We start from the raw sequence: 21,002 nt of genomic DNA, 5'->3' as shown, positions 1-21,002 counted from the left end.
AATCCATTTAACCTACATGTCTTTAGACTGTGGAAGGAAACTGGAGCACCTGGAGGAAACCCACACAGACGCAGGGAGAATGTGCAAACCCCATAAGACAGTCACCTGAGGCTGGAATTGAACCCGGGTCCCTGGTGCTGTGAGGCAACAATGGTATCCACTCTGCTACCATGTTGCCCACTGTGCCACCCAATTCTTACTGGGCATGACAGTGTGGATGTATATCAGATGTCTCCTCTGCTTGGTGCATTTACAATGAGGGTTCTAATCCCAAGAGAAGGGTAAAGCCAATTATGATGGGGATGGGGAGGAATGTCTTCACTCAGAGGGTGGTGAACCTTTGGTATCCTAGTGGGCTGTGGAAGCTTTGAATTGAATCAATTAAATTGAAGTCAATAGATTTCTGGAGACTCAAGAGACATGGAGAAAGTGGTGTTGAGGGAGATGACCATCTATAATTTAATGATTTAAAGGCTCAATGGGCCAAATGGTCAGTCTACTCCTCTTATCCACATGATGTACAAACATATGAACAAGGAGCAGGAGTAGGCCATTCAGCCCCTCGAGCCTGCTCTGTCATTTAACAAAATCATGGCTGATCTGACAATAACCTCAAGTCTGCATCCTGCCCACTCCCCATAACATTCCATCCCCTTGTTCACCAAGAATCTATCCCCCTCTATCTGAGAAATATTCAAAGACTCTGGGGGGAGTTTTCCCATCCCACCCACCACGGGAATCATGACGGGCAGGGGGCACAGATCCTGCAGAGATCCATTGACCTCAGGCGGGATTTTCCGGTTTTGGGGAGAGTATGGCCGGAGGATTCCTGTCCTCTGCTTCCACTGCCTTTTCAGGAAAAGAATTCCAAAGACTCACAGCCCTCTGGGCGGGATTTTCCAGGGACCAAAATTTCCTGCCTGACGTCAACGAACCTTTTGATGGTCTGTTATATTGTCTGGCCCGCCTAGGACAACTCCCGCAGCGGACAGGAACGGAAAGGGAAGGGATTTTGCCTCTTTGTTTTAAATGGGAAACCCTTATTATTTGCAACAGCGACACCTTGTTCTAAATTCTCCCACAACGGAGTCATAGAGTGGAGTTGTCCCCTCCTGCCCGTCCACCATGGGAATCGTACCGGGAGGGTGTGTAATGGGAAATCCTGCCCCATAGAGTTTTGCAGTACAGAAAAAGGCCCTTTGGCCCATCGGGTCTGCGCTGGCCATCAGGCCACCATCTATTCTAATCCCATTTTCCTGTACTTGGTCCGTAGTGAGGGTTCCTGCCTCTACCACCCTGTCAGGCATTGAGTTCCAGATTCCCAGCACCCTCTGAGAGGGAGTATCCTCTCCACATCCACCCCTGGTGCCAGGACCATAGTTGTATCATCGTCTTCATCACTTGGATACTTCCCTTGCACCTCCTGTCATCGCAGGCTTTGTCTCCCTCCATCACCCCCGAAGCATCGCTGCGCATGCCCCTACCAACTCTTCCTCCCCCCACCCCCATCCTCCCCCACCCTGCCCTCCTGTCGTCACCTGAGCTTTTTGTCCCAGTTACCTCATGGCTGATCGTAGAATCATCAAACAGAATCATAGAATTCCTATAGTGCAGAAGGGGGCCATTCGACCCATCAAGCCTGCACTCTCAACTATCCCACCCAGACCCTATCTCCATAACCCTATATATTCACCTTGCTAGCCACCCCTGACACTAAGGGTCAATTTAGTGGCACAGTGGTTAGCACTGCTGCCTCACGGCATCAGGGATCCAGGTCGATTCCCAGCTCGGGTCACTGTCTGTGTGGAGTCTGCACATTCTCCTCGTGTCTACGTGGGTTTCCTCCGGGTGCTCCAGTTTCCTCCCACAGTCCAAAGAGGTGCATTGGCCATGCTAAATTCTCCCTCAGTGTAACAGAACACGCGCCAGAGTGTGGTGACTAGGGGATTTTCACAGTAACTTCATTGCAGTGTTAATGTAAGTCTACTTGTGACACTAAAAAATAAACTTAAATTTAGCATGGCCAAGCAACCTAATCTGCACATCTCTCAACTATGGGAGGAAACCGGAGCACCCAGAAGAAATCCACGCAGACATGGGGAGAAAGTGCAAACTCCACACAGACAGTCACCTGAGGACAGATTCAAACCTGGGTCATAGAATCATAGAAACACTGCAGTGCATAAGGAGGCCATTCAGCCCATCAGGCCTGCACCGACCACAATCCCATTCAGGCCCTTTCCCTATCATCTTACACATTTACTCCACTAATCCCCCTAATTTACACATCCCAGGACACTCGGGGGCAATTTAGAATGGCCAGTACACCTAACCTGCACATCTTTGGACTGCGGGAGGAAACTGGAGCACCCGGAGAAAAGGCAGGATGAACGTGCAAACTCCTTATGGACGGAGACCCAAGCCGGGAATCGAATCTGGATCCCTGCTGCTGTGAGGCAGCAGTGCTAACCACTGTGCCACCGTGCCATCCCATCCGATTCAACAGCCTGATCCCGCCTCCAGGGTGGTTGGAGGTTTCGGAACGCTGCTCTATCTCGCTCTGAAACCCGGTGGACGGAGCAGCCGAAACCAGGAATGAGCCGTGTGGCGATTTGTAACTCTGCGTCAAAGTTGCGCATCGCCAGACCACTCAGTTGCTAAGTAATTGGATCAGCATGTTATAAAGGCCAGGGGCAGTTTTCGTTTTGATTTATTATTACAGCCTTATCTCTACGTGGTAGCTGAGCCACAAAAGTGCTGAGATTTCAAAAGGTCTGCTGTACATTAAAAACTTTTATATCATTCTTCCCCAGCATTCCATGACTCTTGTCGGTGCTATTTAACATTCAGAACTTTTTGTTATTTTGCAAGATTTTTTTGTGCATGTGTGTGTGTGAGTGTGCAGACATTTCTTCTGAATATATCCCTGGATTAAGCCTGGACCAGCTGTTTCTCATCTTGCAGTTAGCTATGCTTTTGCAATTAACTTTAACCTTAGATTTCAATATTCCAACATAGCCATCAATATCTCTTCTTTTTTTGTAAATTATGGGATTATCTTTTTATTGCCTTTTATCTCTCGGATCCCACTCCTTCCAAAAGCTCTCCGTGAATTTCAAGGGAGATTGGGAAATGGGAGCCAGTGAGACATTTGCAGTCTGCTACTCAGTAAGCCACATGAGATAACGTAAGGATTTTGTCTGAATCTTCCTCTCTGCAGCAGAACCCAAACTGAACTCACTGTTTTGAGCACCGCACACAACACTTTTGTGGCTATTGCAGCCGTATTTTTGCGCCAGACACTGCAGTGAGTCTGATAAAAGCACAAGGGAACACAGACACCCAGAGATTACAGCCCCAGTGGCCTAATGGATAAGGCACTGGCTTCCCAAGCAAGGGATTGTGGGTTCAAATCCCATCTGGGGTGATGGGTCTTTAGGGGTGGCATGGCAGCACACTGCTTAGCACTGCTGCCTCGCAGTGCCAGGGACCCAGATTCAATTCTGGCCTTGGATTGCTGTCTTTGGAGTTTGCACATTCTCCCCATTTCTGTGTGGGTTTCCTCCAGGTGCTCTGGGTTTCCTCCCACAGTCTAAAACTGCGCAGGTTAGGTTGATTGGCCATGCTAAATTGACTCTTGTACAGTGGGATTAGCAGGGGTTACGGGAATAGGGCCTGGGTGGGATTGTGGTTGGTGCAGACATGATGGACCGATGGGCTTCTTTCTGAACTGCAGGGATTCTATGAAAGGAGGAGGAGGTCATTTGGCCCCTCAAGCCTGCTCCGCCATTCATTATAATCATGCCTGATTATCCATCTCAATAGCCTGATCTCAACTCCACCCCCGACCCCCCCAGTGACCTTTGATTCCCTTCATCTCAAGTGCTATGTCTATCTGGGTGGCACAGTGGTTAACACTGCTGTCTCACAACTCCAGGGACCTGGGTTCGATTCCCGGCTTGGGTCCCTGTCTGTGCAGAGTCTGCACACTCTCCCCGTGTCCTCATAGAAACTCTACAGTACAGAGAGAGGCCATTCAGCCCATCGAGTCTCCATGACCACAATCCCACCCTCGCATCCCTACACGTTTTACCCAGTAATCCCTCCAACCTACACATCCCTGGACACTTAAGGGGCAATTTAAACATGGCCAATCAACCTAACCCGCACATCTTTGGACAGTGGGAGGAAAGCGGAGCACCCGGAGGAAACGCACGGTGTTCCGGTTCCTCTCAGTTAGGTGGATTGGCCACACTAAGTTGTCCCGAGTGTGTGTCCCAAGATGTATAGGGGGATAAATGTGTGGGGTTACGGGGTGGGATTCCCTGTCCAAGAGTGGGTGTGGACTTGATGGGCCGAATGGCCTCCTTCTGTAGGGATTCAATGATTCCATCTGTTTCTTGAAAACATTCTTTGTTCTTCAGCTACTTTCTGTGGTCACAAATTCCACAGGCTGCCCACTCTCTGGGTGAGCACATAAAACATATCAACCACTCTCCTTCACTGAAATAGCAGCAGTCAAGCCAAGATTCCAATCCCCATCAGAACCTCCTTTAAATATGTTTAACCTCTGACATGTTAATCCTTGTAATTTTTCATGTTAATTAGTTGATCTTTATTTAACATTTCTCTGGGTCTCTCAGCCAACTCTTTCTGTTACTTATTTTCAGCTAATTATTTTCCTCCTTTTTGTGGGTAGTCTGCTCTTTCATAGAATCCCCTTAGTGAAGAAGGGGGCCATTCAGCCCATCGAGGCTGTATCGACTCTCACTGACCAAGTACCCCTCTCTCACCCTATCCCCATAACCTCTCACATTTACCATAGCTGACCTGCAAATCTTTGGACACTAAGGGGCAATTTAGCATGGTCAATCCACCTAACCTGCAGACCTTTGGACACTAAGGGGCAATTTAGCATGGCCAATCCACCTAATGTACGCATCTTGGGACATTAAGGGGCAATTTAGCATGGTGAATCCATCGAACCTACACATCTTTGGGCTGTGGGAGGAAACCAGAGCACCCGAAGGAAACCCATGCAGAGATGGGGAGTATGTGCAAACATGGTCTCCCAAGGCTGGAATTGAATCTGGGTCTCTGAGTTGGTGCAGACATGATGGGCTGAATGGCCTCCTGCTGCACTCTAATTCACTCAGCCTCTCATTATAGAACAACTCCATGTCCCTGGGACCAATCTACATAAGAACATAAGAAATAGGAGCAGGAGGAGTAGGCCATCTAGCAGTTTGAGCCTGCCCCGACATTCAATAAGATCATGGCACTTAACCTAGTGAAGCTTCCCTGTACGGCCTCCAACGTAAGTAGATATTTCCTTAAATATGGAGACCAAATGTATGCACCTTACTCTAGGTCTGGTCTCACTAAAGCTCTGTACAACAGTAGCAAGACTTCTTTATTCTTGTATTCCAAACCTTTTGCAATAAAGTCCTTCCTAATGGCTTAATGCTGTTGAACACCTCTGCTGTAGCTTGTAGAGAGCTGAGCTTTCACTGCTGGTCTGGTGATTACCTCCTCAACAAAATGGTAGCCTTTTGGGAGAGATGGTTGCTGAGATATAGGAAGTTCTCAGCATATTCCGGATGGCAGTGGTGTTGCTCACTCTGATTTGCAAACCACTTTTGATCTCTTCAATTCCTCATGCATAGTTTTGGCCTGTTTTTGAAGGCTGCCAAAACAAAACTCATATCAGCCTGCCCCTGGCCAGCCGAATACACCACCTCCCACATATGTTGAAGGTGAGCCTCTCAGGAATAAGGTTTCTAAACCATTTGGCCCTGGAATCCTCAGTAGCAAATAAACAGATTTGGTATATGCTTCACCAGGATGTTGCCTGGTATGGAACGTGTAAGTTATGAAGAGAGGTTGGGTTGACTTTGGTTGTCTTTGTTGGAGCAGAGCAGACTGAGGGGCGGCCTTGGCACATCATAACATTCAAGGCTAAACGCTGGTAAATGGGATTAGATGGGAATTTGTCAGCGCAGACTCAATGGGCAGAAGGGCCTCTTCAGCACTATATGATTCTATGATTTGTAAAACAATGTATCTCAGCGTAACTGGAAGGAAACACAGCCTGGTACAATTTCTACATCAGAACAGAATCGTAGATGCTTCTAGCACGTTAGGAGACCATTTTGGTCCAAATTAGTTAGATATGTTGGGTCTTTGTTACAGCAAACCAATTTCCATCGTCTACCTCCCATGACCCTTGCATTATCCTGAAATATTCATCTTTTCTTTGAGATGCAATGGAACTGCCCATCCTGTGACAAAAGCAAACATTGCTCTGAAATGTCTCCTAAGTTTTCTCAAAGTGCAGGTCCCTTGATGGTGTGTGGTATTGTCAGTGGGCAAGTAATCCCAGGGTAATGCACTGGGGACCTGGGTTCGAATCTCAGATGAATTTGAGTTTAATAAAAATCCCATCTGGTTTGCTAATGTCCTCACCTGGTCCGGCCTACATGTGATTCTAGACTGAGGGCAATGTGGCTAACTCTTAAATGGCTCTGTAAACCACTCAGTTCAAGGGATGGATAACGAATGTTGATCTTTGCCGCACCCCATAAAAGAATAAAGAATATAATAGCAACCAGTTCAAGCCAGCTTTCCTGATTTATCCTTCCAAACACTTCATTCTTTTAAGGCTCCATTCTGGATGCAATGGAATATTCTCAGTATCTTAAGCCTATCATCATGGGGTGGCACGGTGGCACAGCGTTTAGCACTGCTGCCACACAGTGCCAGGGACCTGGGTTCGATTCCCGGCTTGGGTCACTGTCTGTGCGGAGTCTCCCCATGTCTGCGTGGGTTTCCTCCGGGTGCTCCAGTTTCCTCCCACAGTCCAAAGATGTGCAGGTTAGATTGATTGGCCATATTAAATTGACCTTAGTGTCAGGGGGATTTGCAGGGTAAGTATGAGAGGTGATAGGATTAGGGCCTGGGTAGGATTGTGGTCAGTGCAGGCTCAATGGGCCAAATGGCCTCCTTCTGCACTGTGGAGATTCAATCATTCTAAGCAAACTTCTTAAGAATTTGTTTCACCTTTCCTTTCGACTTCTATTTAACATTGTATTCCCTCTGTGTGAAAACTAATAATAATGGTCACCAATATTGCCTCCAATTTCTTTTCTATAGGACCATAGAATCTCTACAGTGCAGAAGCAGGCCATTCAGCCCCTCGAGTTTGCACCAACTGTCTATGATCACGTTGATAGCTTCTAACTCCTGGTTATTGTCCTGGTGAATCTACATCTAGAATAATATTCTTTCTACAATGGAACTTGCAAAACAGCATCCAGCTGCGTTGTGCATACACGTGTCATTAACTCTTTCCACGCACCACTCATAAAATCAAAATCTGGTTGGCTTTTCTTTCTTAAGACTGAATCTGTTGTGGCTTTCTAAGGATGCCTTTGCTCCATTAACAAAACCCAAACAGAAGAGAGACTTAACGCAAAATGAAACAAAGATCGAACGTAAACCATGGAGATGGTTGAACCTACAGGAAATTAAATTCCAATGGGGGGGGAGGATTGCTTTGCTTTCATTTTCCCTTGTTGTGTTTAGACATTGCAGTGGCTCTCAGTTGCTTTAATCAGTGGATACGCTGTACATAAAGGAGCACAGAAATAGCCCAGTTCAAACAGTGACGCCCTCTCTTTTAACCTCATGTCGTAAACATTACGGTGCTGTACTCCGCAAGCAGATGTGGCCTCTCGACAACACATTAGCAACAAATGAATTCGAATTTGGCTCAACGATCAGCAAATGTGTTTGCGTTCAATTTATGTTGGAATGGACAAGGCCTGTTTGTAATGCCCCCGTAACACAATGCGTCCCAGCACTGAAAAGTGACTCAGTTCAGCAATTTGCTCATTCCCATGTACTCCCCACTAGAAGCCCCCATTAGTAGGAGACACTGGGCTCCGAGGGCACAGCCTCAGAGGAATTTCTTCAGCCAGAGGGTGGTGAATCTATGGAATTCATTGCCACAGAAGGCTGTGGAGGCCAGGTCATTGGGTGTATTTAAGCCATAGTTAAGGCATAGAGTATATTTAAGAGATAGATAGGCTCTTGATTGGTAAGGGGATCAAAGGTTATGGGGAAAAGGCGGGAGAATGGGGTTGAGAAACTTATCAGCCATGATTGAATGGCGGAGCAGACTTGATGGACTGAATGGCCTATTTCTGCTCCTATATTTTATGACCTTATGATCTAAGTTGCAGCAGAATTAGCACTTTTTATGGAAATCCTGTTCCGATGCGCTGATTCTGAAGCTCCAACTTTGCCTGTGACTAGGATTCTCCAGTCCTGCTGCAGTAAACAGAGATTTGACTGTGCGTCAAATTCTCCGTTCTCGCTGACTGCGAGGCCTGAACGACTGGAGAATTTGAGGCCCCTGTCTGGTATCTAGTGTGAACCATCCTCTAAATAAAAACATTTTATACAGCACCTTTCCACCACCAGGTGACCAAAGGTATTTTACAGGTAATTAAATATATTTGAAGTGTAGTCACCAGACTTTGCTCAGAAGAGACCCACTTGGAAGAATCTCCTAACTGAATGGACACAATTCATTTTGCCAAGGCATAGTAGGCTATGGATGAAGTGCTATTAATTGGAATTACTGTAGATTGGTATTTGATGGTTAGCAGAGACATGGTGGGCCGATGGACCTGTTTCTGTGCAGTATGACTCTATGAGCGCAATTTTCCGGCCTCATTCATCCCAAAACCTTAAAATCCCACCCGAAGTCAATGGACATTCGTAAAGTCCTGTCCCGCCTGCTGCGATTCCCATGGTGGGCAGGATTGGAAAATTCCACCCGATGATTGTATGATACCCAACAGCAAAAGGAGGCCCAAGAAAGGAGCCTCAGAATTACCAGCAATCTCGCGTCCAAAGGCCGAACCCACCTCTCGGAGGACCACATAACCCGTGAGTAACATCACGGAGTTTCTTATCTGGACAATAGTACTCGTTAGCAAGTGATCGCTGAAGTTATAAAGAAGAAGGAAGTTGATGGCATTTTAGGAACACAATTCATTTGCACCTCCCACCCCCAGTAAGCTCCCGCAAACAGCAATGTGCTAACAATGGGCAGCGCGGTGGCACAGTACTTAGCAATGCTGCCTCACAGTGCCAGGGACCCGGGTTCGATTCCCGGCTTGGGTCACTCTCTGTGTGGAGCCTGCACGTTCTCCCTGTGCCTGCGTGGGTTTCCTCTGGGTGCTTTAGTTTCCTCCCATAGTTCAAAGATGTGCGGGTTAGATAGATTAACCATGATAAATTGACCTTAATTTTGGGGGATTAGCAGGGTAAATATATGAGGTACAGGAATAGAACCTGAGTGGGATCTTTGTCGGTGCAGGATAGATGGACTGAATGGTCTCCTTCTGCACTGTAGGGCTTCTATGACTCAATGACGAGATAATCTCATTTTGGGATGTTGACTTCAGGATAACTATAAGTCAGGTTGCCGAGCCCATACCGCCCCTTCCTTCACCTACATTGGCCATTGTGACTTTTTAAGTGCACTCAGACCAGGCCTCAGTTCAATATTTCATCCAAAAGACAACGGCCGTAATTTTACAAGAGCAGAGTGGTGGGGAGGACTGTGGTATTCTGGGCTTGCCAATCCTCCAGGATTGGCTGGGAGTCTTCGGGAATTGAAAATCGACTCCCAGGACACTGCTGGAGAATCCTGGTGGAAACAAATCATGGAGGTGTTAAAAAAGGTGGGGTTTTTTTTCACCATTTTCTCTGAACAGTTCTAGAGATAATCCTATTAAAAATGGTTAAAGAAAATGATGCTGTTTGGGAAACAGTCAAGTATCGGCCCACTGGATAATGAGTCTTTTTCCTGACCGATTGGTGTTGGAAAGTGGAGCATCATGAGGTTGGATGTCTTGGCTAGAACTTGGGGGCAGGTCGAGTGACGGAATACATCTGATCACAGCTAGCAACTGCCAGAAATGGCTGCTCCTCCGACCCAATTTCTGGGACCCCTGAAGACGCAAGATATAGAATCGTAAGAAGTCTCACAACATCCGGTTAAAGTCCAACAGGTTTATTTGGAATCACGAGCTTTCGGAGCGCTGCTTCATCAACAAGTGTGTGTAGAGGTAGCTTTCGCAAACAGGGCATATATAGACACACACATAATTGCAAGACAATGGTGGGAATGCGAGTCTTTACAGGTACAGGTAGTGAGAGTGGAGAGAGGGATAATCACAGGTTAAAGAGGTGTGAATTGTCTCAAGTCAGGGCAATTAATAGGATTTTGCAAACCCAGGCCAAATGGCGGAGGTTACACATGGTGTGACATGAACCCAAGATCCCAGTTGTGGCCGACCTCGCGCGTACAGAACTTGGAAAAACCTTTTCCACTCAATGGGAATCTGGAACGCACTGCCTGGGAAGGTGGTGGAGGCCGGAAACCTGTCAAATACATTTGGATGAGCGCTTGAAACATCGCGGGCGGAATTGTCCGGATGCGCTCACCTCAAAACCGGAGAATCCCGCCTGAGGTCGATGGACCTTTTAAAGGTCTGCCCCTCCCCACCTGCTACAATTCCCATGGCGGGCGAGACAGGAGAATTCCGGCTGATAACATTCAAGGATGTGGAACAAGTGCTGGAAAATGGGATTAGCGCACTTTACTGGGGGTTATTGTAGGTGCAGACTTGATGGGCTGAAGGGACTTTTCTGTATAATTCTGTGACTGGAGCTCTGACCAAAAATAAAACACTCACTAGTTTGATTGTGCAAATGCGAAATGCTGAAAAAGATCATCATTATTGACCCGGACAAAACCTTAACCTTCACTTTCTCCCACTTGAACAGCGTGTTAGTAACGACCGAAGGGGTGTTACACAGAGGCTCAGGCTTTCAGACAAACACCCCTGATTTTAAAGCAAAACCTCGTGACGCTATTTCATCCCCCTCAGTATTCATGCTTCCATCAACGCTGCCAGGATGGGTTATCTGGTCATTTATTTCATTGTGGCTTGTGGGATCTTCCTATGTACTAAGTGGCTGGCGTATTTTCCTACAAGGCCAACGAATAGGAACACTTCGAAAAGTACTTCATTGTGAAGATGACCAGAGAATGCAGAAGGCTGCGTATCAGTGGTGGGTCACCTACGGCCTGGGGGGGGGCCTCGTGCGGCCCATCCTGGTTCTGAGTGCGGCCCCCACGAGACATTTTGTTGACCGTTTCCCACGCGCAGGGTTGCCACATTCCACTGTCTTGGTGCGGCTGAAATGATTCGCACGTAAAGCGAGGACAAGTGAAGTGTGCAGATTGCTTACAACATTGACCGCGAGAGCCGTGCTGTCTGAGTCAGACCCAGGTCGAGTCTCCGACTTGGGCCAGTGTCTGTGGGACTTTGCATATTCTCCCTGTGCTTGCGTGGGTTTTCTCTGGGTGCTCCGGTTTCCTCCCACACCCCAAAAACCTGCTTTTAGGCTGATTGGTGTTAATAAATTGTCCCTAAATTGGATCTCCCTTGACCTGGCGCACATATAATTCTCTAAATTTGCACCCCTTTATTGTGGAGCCCACTAGATGTAGACAAAAGTCGTAGGTAGAAAAAGGATTGGAGTGAGGCACTCGCTGAGTGTTATAAAGGATGGTGTGGGCTTGTGGAGACAAAGGGCCTGTTTCCTGTGCTTTGTTCTTTATTCTCCCTCCTTGTCCAAAGTGTCAATATTTCTTTTGATCTTACCATTTGAATTTGATGAGAGTTCCGCTAATATATAAATGATTAAGCATTCTCTGTAACTCATTAAGCAATATTCGGCGTGTATGAAATGTATTTAATCTTATTGGTGGGGTCACGGTTAGTGAACAAGCCCGATTTCAATCTTACGGCCCACTGAGATACAGGAGGGCCTCTAATGGCTGCCCACTCACTCGCTGAGTTTACTCATCACCGCAAGACTCTTTCTCCCTCAGTTTTGTGTTTGTTTATCCAACTCTTCTCTTGGGTCCTCCAGTTACTCTTATACTTAAAACCTCAGGCAGATTTGTACAGTACAACGGGACAATTGCAGGACTTTACTCCGACCCAGCCCCGTCCGAAATAGGTCACAATGATACTAGGAGTTCGACTGGCCTCTGGAACATGGGTGTAGCAATCCGCCACAATCCTTACTAATCCAAGAATCTCTCCATCGTTTTTGGAAATGAAACAATTTCTGGTTGAAATACAAACTGCTTGTTTTAACTATTCCCTTTTTATGTTCAGATACAAGGTAGCCAATAAAGAAAAAACAGGAAATAAAAATTGGAAAGGAAAGAAAGTTCAAATTTTAAGCTAATGAAGACCAGACAATGACATCAAGCTTATTTAAGATTGTGCTGTCTTGAGCCTGTTACTAATGTATCCAGGTGCGGACATTAAAGGGATATGCTCTTAAGAAGACGCTTGTTGATTATTTTTCTTTGGTAAGGGAGTTGGATCCAAAAATCTGTGGCCCATTTTTTCACTGTGGTCATGCACAAGTGATCTAATGTTGCACATCTGCGTTCTCGGAGTGAACACATCCTTGGCCAACATTTCCAATTGTCAACTGCAACGGAAATGAGTGTTTTGAAAATAGCATTCCCGGATGATGGATTAAAATGTCGCAACACCTCCTGGATGCATTGGAATTTTCGAAGAGAGACTTTGAGAGGTTGGGCGTGGGGGTGGTGGGACATTAGCCAACAACCCACTCACTTCCAACTCTGCGGCTTGTTAAGTGCCTTGCAAGGCTTGTTAACAGGTCAAGAAGGTGATTCTCAATTTGTAAGTGGCCACCAGGCGATGGCCTTGCAATGTTATTGCCAGACTATTAATCCAGAAATTCAGCTAATGTTTGAGGGGAACCAGGTTCAAATCCTGCCTCGGCTGTTATGAATCACAGAATACTACAGTGCAGAAGAGGCCCTTTGGCCCATCAAGTCTGCACTGACGCATGAAATTCCCTGAGCTGCCCACCTAATCCCACTTGCCAGCACTTGGCCCATAGCCTTGAATGTTATGATGTGCCGAGTGCTCAGCCAGACACTCATCCCGCCCCCCACCACCTCCCCAGGCAGCGCATTCCAGACAGTCACCACCCTTTGTGTAAAAACATTTTTCCTCAAATCCCCCCTAAGCTTTCCATCCCTCACTTTTAACTTGTGTCTCCTCGTAACTGACCCTTCAACTAAGGGGAACGGCTGCTTCCTATCCACCCTGTCCATGCCCCTCATAATCTTGAACACCTCAATCAGGTCGCCCCTCAGTCTTCTCTGCTCCAGAGAAAACAACCCAAGCCTACCCAACCTCTCTTCGTAACTTAAATGTTCCATCCCAGGCAGCATCCTGGTGAATCTCCTCTGCACCCGCTCCAGCACAATCACATCCTTCCTATAACGTGGCGACCAGAACTGCACACATTACTCCAGCTGTGGAATCACCAAAGTTCTATACAACTCCAACATAACCTCGCTGCTTTTGTAATCTATACCTCAATTGATAAAGGCAAGTGTTCCATATGCCTTTTTCACCACCCTATTAACCTGCCTTTCTGCCTTCAGAGATCTATGGACAAACACGCCAAGGTCCCTTTGTTCTTCAGAACTTCCCAGTGTCAGACCTTTCATAGTACACTTCTTTGCCAAATTACTCCTTCCAAAATGCATCACCTCACACTTTTCAAGGTTAAATTCCATCTGTCATTTATCCGCCCATTTGACCATCTCATCTAAATCTTCCTGTAACCCAAGACACTCAACCTCACTGTTAACCACCCAGCCAATCTTTGTGTCATTGACAAACTTACGGATCCTACCACCCACATAGTCACCTATGTCATTTATATAAATGACGAACAATAGGGGGCCCGGCATAGATCCCTGTGGTACCCCACTGGTCACTGGCTTCCAGTCACTAAAGTAGCCGTCTATCACCACCCTCTGTCTCCTATTGCTAAACCTCTCTTACACCAACTCCTACTAGTAAGCCAATTACGAATCCATCTTGTCAGATCATCCTGTATCCCCTGTGTATTAGCCTTCTTGATAAGTCTCCCTTGTGGGACTATGTTGAATTTGAATTCAAATAAAAAAATCTGGAATTAAAAATCTACTGATGACCATGGAACTATTGTCGGAAAAGCCCACCTAGTTCACTGATGTGCTTGAGCACTAGACAAAAACCCAAGGCCAATTCTCCAGTGGAGAACTGAAGGGCCTGCGGCACAGTTGGAGGCTCTATTTGTCTGTCCAGAAGATTCCATTTTGAAGAGGAGCGGGGAGGATATCCCTGATATCCTGGCCACTTTTATGCTTCAATCGACTGAAAATCAGATTACCAGGTCATTATTGCACTGTTGGATGTGGGATCTTGCTGTGCACAAAGTGGCTGCCACATTTTCTGCATTACAACAGTGACTACATTTTGCATTGATTATAAAATGCTTTGTGATATATTGTGAGAGGTGCAATATATACTTTCTTTTGCCTTTATTCTTTCACGGGATGTGGGTGTCGCTGGCTGGGCCAACATTTGTTGCCCATCCCTAATTGCCCTTGAACTGAGTTGCTCGCCAGGACCATTTCAGAGGGCAGTTAACCACATTGCTGTGGCTCTGGAGTCACATGTCAGCCAGACTGAGTAAGGATGGCAGATTTCCTTCCCCAAAGGAAATTAGTGAACGAAGTCTTCCTTTATATTTGCATGCATGGGAAGTAGCTTAAGTCACAGAAAAATCAATACAGTGTAGAAGGCCATTTGGCCCATTCAGTCTACACAGACCACAATCCCATCCAGACCCTATCCCCATTTATTTACCCTGCCCATCCTTCTGACACTAAGGGGTAATTTAGCAAGACCAATCAACCTAACCCGCATCTCTTTGGACTGTGGGAGGAAACCGGAGTGCCCAGAGGAAACCCACACAGACACAGGGACAATATGCAAACTCCACATAGACAGTCACCCAAGGCTGGAATTGAACCAGGGTCCCTGGCACTGTGAGGCAGCAGTGCTAACCATTGTACCACCAGCTGTACCTGAGTGTGATGCAGGCTAATGAGGTTGCTTGCTAGACTGTGAACTACCTGATGAGTCTTATGTGATGTCCACGGGTGCAGTGGATGCCTTCCGTGCCTGCTGGGGCTGGGGTGTATTATAAACCTCAATAAACGCGTTGCAATTTAATGTTTTAACTTCCCTTTCAACTTTGTTTTTGTTTGGGCTGTTCCTCCTCTTTTTGCCCCTTTTAATTTTTCCTTAATTTAATTTGAGTTTATTTGTTTGGTTGGTGTGCAAAAAGAGATGCCTGATGGGTCCTATTTGATGGTTAAATCAGGGAGCCTCATGCTCCCTATTTAAAGCAGGTCTGTCAGACTCTCAGCCTGCATTCAGCAGGGAGCAACTGGAGAGCTGGCTGTGTACAGATGTTTGGTGTAAATAAAGTAACTTGGTGATGGGACTCTCGCCTTTGTGGAGTTATTACACTGAAAAAATGGGCAAAGTAGATTTTACAGTAACCCAGAAGGAAATAAACAATAAAATGGAGAGACAAGAATACTGGTCTGAACTGGTCTTGTATACTTTAAAACAGGGGAATAAGTATACTGGTCTATATACTTTAAAATGGAAAACCAGTAAAATGGGGGGAATAAGAATTTTGGTTTGAACTGGTCCTGCCTTCTGGGTATAGGTCCAAACAACTGGTGGGTAAACAATGAACCAGATGATATTGTGTGGTAAGTTCAAGAATCTCATGTGATTGGAGTAGGCCTCACGGCCTAATGAGTTCCACTGTGTTAATATGTAAATAAATTGGTTTATTTCCTTTTATAGGAATGGTACTGTCAGTTATTCGCTAATGCAAATCACCTCTGGCCACATTTTAGCAACAGTCAGTCATCAGGAAGATTATGAATGAAAATCTTTGCAACAATCAGCCAGTGTGTTAAAAAGGCATGTCGTTATGAAAACATTTTTAGCCCAGGCTGATTGGGATACCGATTCTCTGAGGTGAAGTACGCTGCCGGTGCAGAGGAGATTAAAATTAACCCTTGTCTTCACAAGCTCCAAATCAAAAGCTTTTCCCAAGTCATTTTGTTTCTACAAATACTGCCAGTTACACATTTCTGGTTTTGAATATACATTGTTGCCTCACAGAGCTTGGGGCCCAAGTTCGATTCCAGCCTGGGTGACTGTCCTTGAGGTGTTTGCATGTTCTCCCTCTATCTGTGTGGGTTTGCTCCGGGTGCTCCAGTTTCCTCCCACACTCCAAAGATGTGCAGGTTGCTTGGCCATTCTAAATTGCCCCTTAGTGTCCCAATATGCATAGGTTAGGTGGATTTGTCGTGCTAAATTGTCCCTTGTTGTTCAAAGATATGCAGTTTAGGTGAATTTGCCATGCTAAATTGCACCTTAGTGTCCAAAGATGTGTGGGTTGGGTGGATTGGCTATGCTAAATTGCCCCTTAGAATTCCAATATATGTGGGTTAGGTGGATTGGCCTTGTTAAATTGCCCCTCAGTGTTCAAAGATGTGCAGGTTAGGTTGATTGGCTATGATAAATTGCCCCTCAGAGTCAGGGGAATTCACAGGGTAAATATGTGGGGTTATGGGGATAGGGTGTGGGATTGTGGTCGGTGCAGACTCGATGGGCTGAATGGCCTCCTTCTGCACTGAAGGGATTCTATGATTTGAATCTGGAAGGACTTTTGCGCAATAGTTTCTTCCTGTAATAAAAAATATTTATAGTTATTCCTGCTTTTAATAGGTTTAAAATAGAAATCCATGTGGTTCATCTTCTGACCCTCTGATAAATGAACATTCGGTCATGTACTTTTGGCTGCATTCAAAGACAACTTGGTGGGATATGCTGATGACTCACCATGTTGCGTCTCAGTTTGCATTTCTCCCTCCTCTGTAATAGAAGATACCATTCCAGAGAAAGAAACACAAACTCGATGCTCGTGCTGTGGTGCAGGAGTGCAGTACTGCCGAAGGTACCTTCGCCTGATAAGGTAATACCCGTGAAAAGACTTCAAAGAGGAATATTGGTGTTCACCCTGGCTGGCCCTTACCTATTAACAATCATCACTAAAATTGTCTGACTCTGTGAAGTATAAAGTGAAACATATTAAAACTAAATTGACATGATGCTAGTTCATAGAATCCCTGCAGGAGGCCATTCAGTCCATCTAACAATTCTCTAACATAGTATCGTACCCAGGCCCTCTCCCCCACCCTATCCCCATCATGCAACACATTTCCCATGGCTGGTCCACCGAACCTGCACATCTTTGGACGCTAAGGGATAATTTAACATGGCCAACCCAACTAAGCTGCACATCTTTTGACACAAAGGGGCAATTTAGCATGGTCAATCCATCTAACCTACACATCTTTTGACACAAAAGGGCAACTTAGCATGGACAATCCATCTAACCTACACATCTTTGGACACTAAGAGGCAATTTAGCATGGTCAATCTGCCTAACCTGCACATTGTGGGGCATTAAGGAGCAGTTTAGCATGGCCAATCCACCCAACCTGCACATTGTGGGGCATTAAGGAGCAGTTTAGCATGCCAATCCACCCAACCTGCACATTGTGGGGCATTAAGGAGCAGTTTAGCATGCCAATCCACCCAACCTGCACATTGTGGGACATTAAGGAGCAATTTAGCTTTGCCAATCCACCCAACCTGCACTCCTTTGGATACTGAGGAGCAGTTTATATCATATAGATAATATATAAAACAAAAGGACATAACATAACATGAAAAGAGAAGGGCTGGAATCCAGAGAGGAGACAATAGTGTAGTGGTCATGTCACTGGACTTGTAATTCAAGAGCCCAGGCCAATGCTCTGGGAATGAGGGTTCAAATCAAAGCCCAACAATTGGTTGAAATTGAACTAAGTCGATCAACTGGAATTGCAAAGCTAGTTTTGGTTGGAGTGACCACAACACTACCATAGATTGTTGTAACAAAACCTCTGGCTCACTGATGCCCCTCTGTAGGGAGGGGAACACTGCAATCCATGGTCTGGCCAATAAGTGACTCCAGACCCACAGCAGTGTGGTTGACTCTGAGCTGTCCTCTGATATGGCCGAGCGAGCTGTTCACTTCAAGGGCAATCAGGGATGGGCAACAAACATCGCATGAAAGAATAAATAAAGAATTTGTATTGAAAACCATTATAACACATGTTGTGAAACGGTGAAGAACAAATTTCCTTTGGAGGCCGTGAACAAGGTATTTCGGTAGAGGTATGAGAGGAATTTACACTGGGAATTTAAATTTCTAAACTGAGAGAAACCATGAAAATCCCTAATTCCTTTCAGGTGAAGATAAAGTTTCCGAATTGGCCAGATTTTACACGGCACCTTGAGGATGATATTTCTAAAAGATAAAAAGAGGAAACAGAAAAAGGGAGATAAGAGAAATGAATAGTTATAGAATACTAGAATCAAGTTAAAGTTTAGTTGTTAGTGTCACAAATAAGCCGATATTAACACTGCAATGAAGGTGCTGTGAAAATCCCTGAGTCGCCACACTCTGGTGCCTGTTCGGGTATGCTGAGGGAGAATTTAGTATGGCCAATACACGTCTTTCAGAGGAAACCCACACAGACACAGAAAGAACATGCAGACTGCGAACAGACAGTGACCCATGCCAGGAATCGAACCCGTGTCCCTAGTGCTATGAGGCAGTAGTGCTAACCACTGTGCCACAATGCCACCCCCCATGTGTTAGAAAGAATAATTGAAGAATGAACTGTGATTTGTTGTGGGAGTTGATTTCAAAATGGATGAGCCAGACTTTGAGCTGGTGACTGAATTCTAGTAATGATGTCTAGTAATTTGAATGAAACTTAAATCTAATGGATAACGCACTAAACTTAAACTGGTACAAATGGGATAACTGACCTGGAATGAATTTTGATGTGACTATTATTTTATTGCCATTCTTTATTTGCCACCTGTTTGGTTGAGTTCGGTTGATCCAGTTCTGAATGCACATCAGAGGCTAATTCCTCAAAAGGGTGCCGACACAAGATGGAATTTGGTGAATGGTAAATCTTTGGAAATCGTTCCTGAATTGGCTGTGTGGTGTGGCTAAGATGATTATTGTATCAGTCACAGGTACAGCCAGAAAGATAAAAATGAGACAGCTCTCCTGCTATGTTATTATTCCAGTGATGTGGGCACCATTCCAGCATTTATTGCCCTTCCCCCGATTGTCCTTGAACTGAGTGCCTCTCAAGAGTCATATTACTGTGGGTCTGGAGTCACATGTAGGCCAGCTGAGGGTTAGGATGACAGCTTTCCTTCCCCAAAGGACATTACTGAACCAGATGGATTTTTACGACAATGGTTGTCATTAGACTTTTAATTCCAGATTTTATTTCCCAATTTCACCATCTGCTGGGGTGGGATTTGAACCCAGGTCTCTGGGTTACAATTCCACCACTGGGCCACCGCCTCCCCTATTATGGGATTTGGCCTGGAATTTAACAGTTTTTATATGCAATAAGGCCAGATTGGAAGAAAGGAACGCACACACCTATTTTGAGATTAAAGGATATTGCTTTAATTCCAAGCCATCTGAGTAGATTGAACTTGTATTCCCTTGAACCTAATAGACAACTGGAGTGGTTTGATTGAGAATGTTTGAAAGGAATTCATAGGCAGATGAAGAATAAAGAATTCCTCTACTGAGGGATTCCAGAGAAAAAGAGTGGAACATTAAACTTAAAGACAGATCATTCATGGAGTGATGACAGGAAACATTTTGTCACACAGCAGGTAGTGTAAATCTGGAGTTCTCTCCCTCAAAAAGCTGTGATTGAAAAGTTAAAACTGAGTTATTTGTCAGGCAGATGTACCAAGGGCTAAAAGAGCGAAAGCAGATCGATGAAGTACCGATTAAATGTGATTCTTTCTGGTTGTGTCACAGTTTGGTATGGCCCTGCTCTGCCCAAGACCGCAAGAAACTACAAAAGGTTGTGAACGAAGCCCAGCCTATCACTCAAACCAGCCTCCCATCCATTGACTCCGTCTACACTTCTCGCTCTCTCGTAAAAGCAGCCAGCATAATCAAGGACCCCATACGCCCCAGACATTCTCTCTCCCACCTTCTTCCATCGGGAAAAAGATACAAAAGTCTGAGGTCACGTACCAGCCGACTCAAGAACAGCTTCTTCCCTGCTGCTGTCAGACTTTTGAATGGACCTACCTCACACTAAGTTGATCTTTCTCTACACCCTAGCTATGACTGTAACACTACATTCTGCAGCCTCTCTTTTCCTTCTCTATGAATGGTATGCTTCGTCTGTATAGCGCAAGAAACAATTCCTTTCGCTGTATATTAATACATGTGGCAACAATTAATCAAATCAAAATCAAATTAAAAATCAAATGATTAACTGAATAGCAACAAGTCCTGAATGTCTCCCTCCTCCTCCCTCCTTTGATTTATTATTGTCACATTTATTAACATACAGTGAAAAGTATTATTTCTTGAGGGTTTCCAGACAAAACATAGAGAAGGAAAGGAGACAGTGCAGAATGTAGTGTTACAGTCATAGCTGGGGTGTAGAGAAAGATCAACTTAATGTGAGGTAGATCCATTCAAAAGTCTGATGGCAGCAGGGAAGAAGCTGTTCTTGAGTCGCTTGGTACGTGACCTCAGACTTTTATATCTTTTCCTTGATGGAAGAAGGTGGAAGAGAGAATGTCCGGGGTGCGTGGGGTCCTTGGTTATGCTGCCTGCTTTGCCGAGGCAGCGGGAAGTGTAGACAGAGTCAATTTGCCCTCCCCCTGTCCCTGCAGTCTGACTATACCGTTGCACTCCTTAAATAACACTCGACATTGCCTTAACAGTCGAGGCACACTGTTCCTCTGTAAGGAGCCTCTATCCTTCAGCACTGATCAAACAGCGCCACACAGCTGCGGCATCCTCACAGGATAAGGGGGAAC

General features: G+C 45.6%; 1 non-coding gene across 1 annotated transcript; it reads left to right on the top strand.

Annotated features, from left to right (window-relative positions):
• The first annotated feature begins 3,354 nt into the window (after window positions 1-3,354).
• trnag-ccc (transfer RNA glycine (anticodon CCC)) lies at window positions 3,355-3,427 on the top strand. Its single transcript has one exon. It is a non-coding gene; the product is annotated as a tRNA-Gly (tRNA).
• The last annotated feature ends 17,575 nt before the right edge of the window (window positions 3,428-21,002 follow it).

The sequence above is a fragment of the Carcharhinus amblyrhynchos genome, chromosome 31 (assembly GCF_965287045.1).
Source record: "Carcharhinus amblyrhynchos chromosome 31, sCarAmb.v2.hapA, whole genome shotgun sequence".
NCBI lineage: Eukaryota > Metazoa > Chordata > Chondrichthyes > Carcharhiniformes > Carcharhinidae > Carcharhinus > Carcharhinus amblyrhynchos.
This window is presented reverse-complemented; position numbering and strand designations above follow the sequence as displayed.